The sequence below is a fragment of the Acomys russatus genome, unplaced genomic scaffold, assembly GCF_903995435.1.
Source record: "Acomys russatus unplaced genomic scaffold, mAcoRus1.1, whole genome shotgun sequence".
In the NCBI taxonomy this organism is placed as follows: Eukaryota; Metazoa; Chordata; class Mammalia; order Rodentia; family Muridae; genus Acomys; species Acomys russatus.
The window spans coordinates 71,338-77,234 of NW_026131701.1; the positions used below are offsets into that span (position 1 = coordinate 71,338).

The 5,897-nt window shown below is 49.6% G+C and overlaps 1 pseudogene; it reads right to left on the bottom strand.

Moving 5' to 3' along the window:
• Window positions 1-703: 703 nt before the first annotated feature.
• On the bottom strand, window positions 704-5,437 carry LOC127186398 (X-linked lymphocyte-regulated protein 3A-like; annotated as a pseudogene).
• Between the last annotated feature and the right edge of the window lie 460 nt (window positions 5,438-5,897).

Below are 5,897 nucleotides of genomic sequence, written 5' to 3' on the forward strand. Positions count from 1 at the left end.
CATACAAGGGATGAAATACATAAACCATGGCGAATTAAGCTGTATTCATGCTAAGGATCCAGTCTTTGTGTGACAGACAGATGACATTAGGCAGTAGGCCACATTTAATTGATGGACCTTGTAAAGTTTGTTTGAAAGGTATGTTTTCACAAACTCACGTCACGTCACTCACGTCTGTCTTACCAGGGCAGTTTTATGGCTTCTACCAGTCCAGCCACTCTCGAGGCACAGACTTTTAAAGCATACAGACCACAGTCACTTAGGAAGCTTAAGGTCATTTCCATAGGCTCCAAGACGGAACAAATTTAAGAGCAGAATGTAAGGGGAGAACTGCGTCTTCTCTGGTCATTTCCCTGTGGAGATGACAAGGATGGACCATGCACTCTTTGGGCCGGCTAACTGGGGAAAGCAGTGCTGAGGTATGAGAACCCAGCCTACAGGCATCAATGCACTGCCGACTGGTAACTGTGGAGCTACCGAGGAAACCTGCCATTACTACCAAGGAGGGCTGGACCTTCCAACAGACATCTTTGCACTGCAGTCACACAAATCCTTGGGTTGATTTGGGTTTTAACAGAAAGCGGTGCCTTTGGGAACAGAAGAACCCAGGAAGATGGAGTTGCTGAAGCTGCAAGCTGCACCACAAGCGGCTTCACCATGCTGGTTTCCGCTCCCCTCACAAGGGCTCTTGTTCCTCAAAGGATTATGAGAATAACAGGTCCAGGAGGGACTGTTGAGCAGCAGCAGCACTCTCTTGCTGGCGCTGTCAAGTACAAGGGCATATTAAACGGGATTAAAGCAAATAGTGCCTGTCCACCCTCGTGTTGTATGGGAAAGACTCGGTACTCACGTTGACCATCAGCAGTTTCATTTCCAAGGTGTCTATGAGACGCCTCAGCTCTTCAGCCACGGAATTTCCCCGAGAGTCCTTCAGCAACTCAAGTTTCTAAAGTGAAGAGACAGGTGCAGAAATCAGCCCCGGTCACCTTGGCTTACAAATGCGAAGAGCAACATTTATAAGGGAGCAAAGGCGGTAAAGGAGACGGTACTGATCACCCCAAAACTAGCACACGCCATGTGCAACGTGAAGACCAAAATGCCCACCAAAGCGGCACAGACACTGCCACTTCCCAATGCCCTGGTACAAGTTCAAGTCAGGAGCTCTTAGGCATGGGGGCGGCCCAGGGCAAGGGTGCTTGCCTAACACGTGTGAGATGCTGGAAGGCCTCACACTTCACAGCAAGAAGAAAAGCAAGCAGAGACAAATGAAAGCAGACAACATGAGGCAGCAGCCCATTTACCGCTATTCTTTGCCAGGCAGAATACCCCGCCCGGTACTATGACCGCTGCACCCCTGAAATTAAAAATCAAGGTCTCCTACCACACCCCTACCGGTGCCCACAGTTCCTTTTTCAGAGAGAGCACACACCACATCTAAGCGGTTTTGTTAAATACAGTGGAGAGATGATGAACCTTTGCAGGATCTCTTCCACAGTCTGGTGATGCGGGGACCATAGAAAGAGGAACAACACCGAGACCTTAACCTTGGAATGGGCAGGCAGGTTTCTGGGCCACCGAGTTGTCAAAAGAATGACATTTCAGCAGGAACAAACACTGGCAGTACTGGCTGTCCGAAGGGACAATCAGAAGAGAGCTAGGGTCGAATCCTTTCCACTCAGTTGTTTTGGGTCATCTTAATTACTCTGGATGATCAAAGTTTTAGCAGCAACTTGAACAAGCCAATTCACATCAAGTAAGTCTGAACAAAACCACAGAATGCTGCATCTAATTCTTTTGTCCATAGCTATGCGCCTTGCAGACAGCATGGGCGAACCTGCTTAGGAGGAACTTACGAAGCCGGGCCTACTACACAGGGTAACTCTCGATTCACAATCTCCCAGTCTCCCGCTTACTTTTCCCACTGGGTACCACATCTGGGAGCCGTCTTACATTCACAACTGCTCTCAAGGCTGAGGGGTCAGTAGAGACTGCCCCGTTCTTCCCGTGAGAACGTCAGCATTATCTCCTCAGAGCAACCTTCGGCGTTGTTTTCCCGTGCCTCAGGTGTGTAGGAATTGAACTGGTGAATAAAGTCAAGGGTCCTGCAGCACTGACTGCAGCCTACCCTGTGTTTCTGACTTAAGCCCTGCCACACTTTCTTATTTCCCTTCTTTTATTTCTCAGTCCTCGCTCCCTGATCTAGGGTTTGTTGGGTACTGTCAGAGCGGGCTCTGGCAGGAAGACAGTTTCAGCAGGACGAGGAACGGGCTCCAGAAGCATAAAGAGCCAGCTTGAGCTCCCCAGCACACGTATTAAAAGCCAGGCCTGCACCTGGGGCACATCGAAGTGACACACAGAACTGGGTGGGGCACGGCGGGCCGATCCTTGGGGACCTGGAGAACAGCCAGGCAAACCATAGTGCTGAGCTCAAGGACCACTGAGCCATCCTGTCTCAAAAGATACGATGGAGCCAGGCATAGTGCTACAGGCCTTTAATCCCAGTACTCGGAGGGCAGAGGCAGGCAGGAGGATCTCTGTGAGTCTTGAGCCCAGCCCTGGAGTACCTAGTGAGTCCCAGGGGAGCCAGAAAGTACATCTGCAAGGAAAAAAAAAGAGGAAATAAAAAAGATTAAAGATATGATGAAGAGTGACTGAAGGTGCCCAGAGCTGACTTGTGGCCTACACACATACATGCACATTGAAACATGCGCTGTGAGACAGGATGAGGCGATCTGAAAAGCACTGATGCCTTATACAATACGAACAACCCTGGATGAGGTTACCAAGGCAGCAGTTGCTGCTTCTAATGCGTCTCCTAACCACAAGTGAATCCTAAAACTAAAGACCCATTTTGTACTTAGGTTTACAGGGAACATGGAACAGGAGGATAATGCTGGAAGGTGTTTACAGGTACTTTCCAAAGGCTGGCGACCAAAGCACGGAGGGAATGCCAGAATATTCCATGTCCCCCGTGTACAGGTTGCTTTGTCAGAATGTACAACAGACCTCCAAGTATTGCTCGCACAGTGATTTAAATTCCTCCATCCTCTCCTTCTGAAGGGTCAGGGATTGGTGAACCAACTTCCATTGCTCCATAAACATAGTCTGCAAACACAGACAGCAAAAGGTGTAAAGAGCAATTCAGGGGGAAACAGAAAGCTTACGGAAACTCAATTGTGTATCCTATTTCTGCAAAAGAGACAGAATGAAACGACTGTCATAGTTTTCCAGTGAACACGATGGACGGATGTACATGAGACACGTAACGGGAAGACCACTCATTGGACAGGAAGGGTCCCCACCTAACAGTATTCTAAGCATTCCTATGAGTTCCGGAAGACTTGAAAACTCACCCATCAGGGACCTCCGGATCTGGTGAACTCTCTGTATGTACAGAATTAACCTTGAGCGTCCCCATCTTTTGTCACTCCAGCACACAGGAGCGCATTCCCTTTACTCCTTTCCAGCAAGAGCAGAGCCAACAGTAAGATGCTTAACAGCGATCGAGTCTATAAGACTTGCTTCAGATACTGTTCTGGACAAATATAGGAAGACATATCGAAGGGAACCTTTTGGACCAATTCTGTGAGATAGGGGATTTTTAAGTATCTCTCCTTCCACACCTGGGAACCTGGGGCCCTACACTGTTTTCCCGAGTCGGCACAACTAGCAAGGGGCTGGACTGTGTGACTGCGCTGCAATAGTTGGCATTTCAGAGGCCAAGCTTCTGACCACCTGGCTGGATGGTGCCTCCAATCCCCCTCGGGAATCCGGCCTCTGCTTCTCCATTTTGGGAAGCCAGAATCTTCAGGACGGCAGCCCCATCCATGGCCAGGAAGATGGAGCCCTCATGGACAGCACAGTTCAGAGTCCAGTAGCTACGCCCCCCCCCCCCATGGCCTCTCTAAACCTCAGTCCCATCTCCGGTTTAAAGGCGAGTCAGTTGTCATCACACCTCCTCCTCCATCTTGGCCTGAAGCCTTTCCCCTCTTCTCCTATGGGACTGGTCTGGTCTGACCTGCAATGCAGCCTCTGAAAGCTGATTCTCCACCTGCTCTGCCACAGCCACACTGACTGCTCCCAGGCTTCATCCCAGATCACTGTGTCAGAAGGCTGTGTGGGCCTGCTGCTCCTGGGTGTCCTCACATGTTGGATCATGAAGGGCTCACCCCCTCAGCATACTCTCCCATACCTTCCCCTGAACTCTCTCTAGGCAGTGACAGCTCAGACCCCCAACTCCACACACACTCCACCCCCACGATGGCTCCTCACTCAACTACACACACAGACACACACAGACACACACACACACACACACACACACACACACTCCACCCCCACACTGGCTCCTCACTCAGTCATCTCTCTGCAGAAAAAGGAACAAGTCTCTCTCCTCACCACAGACAACACCCTGCTTGTCTGCCTGAGCTCATGTCCTGTCTCTTTCCATCCTGACTTGGCGATGCTGACACAAGGGACTCCTTCCCAGCTAAGCCAGATACTCATAGCGAGTTTTCTGCCTGCTTCTTGACTTGATGTGCATGTGCGGTTAACTTCCTATTCAAACTCAGGATCTGAAGAGAAGAGTCTTCATAAAGTTTCTGCCTATAAAAGACAACAGTGTGTGAGATACTCCTGCACAGCATGAGGAAATTGCCCTGAAAGCCCGACTGACTTGCCCTCCCTAACTCTATGGATGGACAGAGGTGGAAAGGTTCCTCTGTGGTTTTCCTCCCATTAACATTCTGACAGGGAAAAGGGAAATGAGGTGGATTCTGTGATCTTTCACTAACGGCATCTGCTCCTCCTTGGTCGAGAGAGAAGTCGCTTCGCAGCACTTAGGGCCAGAATTTTGCAGAGGCCTCCCTAGTCTTCCTCGCGTTCACGCCAGTGAGGATTTCCTTACGGAAGTGTGGCAAACACCGCTCTTGAAATCTGAACAACAGCGCAGGTGAGAGAGAATTTCACTTCCAAATGCACTGAACTGCCGATCCACTGCTGGGGTCAATGCTTTGAGGGTTCCAAGCTCACTGCACCCAGCATGTGCATGCCACACCCAACCTCCCTTACTGCTACACGGATTCGGCTGCGCTGTGCCCAGACACCTTATTTCGTCCTTAGGAAACACGGCTGACTTCAGTTACCACGATTTGAGGGTATCACACAAAAGGAAGTCTATTCTATAGAAAAACCAAGACGAATACACTTTCCAACAGAGCCAGTGGGCCTCATGGCTGGTCCTCGACCTCTTGCCATCCTCCTTAACTAAGCAACCGTCAACGGGCCTGGGATCAAAGCACCAAGAAGCCACAACCTTACCTTTGCTCACACTGGAGTTTTAGAACATCCTCCACCTTCTGCTCCATGGCTTGGAAAGACGCGGTGAGGATGGCTCTGAATCCTCCTCTGTTTCCATGAAGAAAGTTCTGAATGGGCCCTGTATTGAAATGCAATCTCGTAAGCATTCCCATAAAGCTACCTCGGTGGTGCTGGAGAGACGCTTGTCATCAATACATGGAAATGCTATGTCAAAGGAAAGACTGTCGGCCTCCTCTCCTTCAGCCAGCGATTCCAGTGGCTTATGACCTTAATGTGAAATGGGACAGTTGCATTTTAGTGTCTGTGTAATCCATAGAAAACAGCATGGAGGGGACTTAGCAAAAAGTGTATCAAGTCACCGTGTAGCTTCGTTAACCGAGACCCCGTCTACAAAGTGTAACCTTAACCAACATTCTAGGCACACTTCAGCTCAAGGACACGTTCATAGGGACTCCTGGGATACTTTACAGAAAAGTACAAAAGCAGTCCATTAACAGAAATCTCCAAAGGCTCACAGATGAGTAATTAATGGCAAGCCATTATTATTGTAGCCATCGTGGCTTGTAGACAGATCGGAT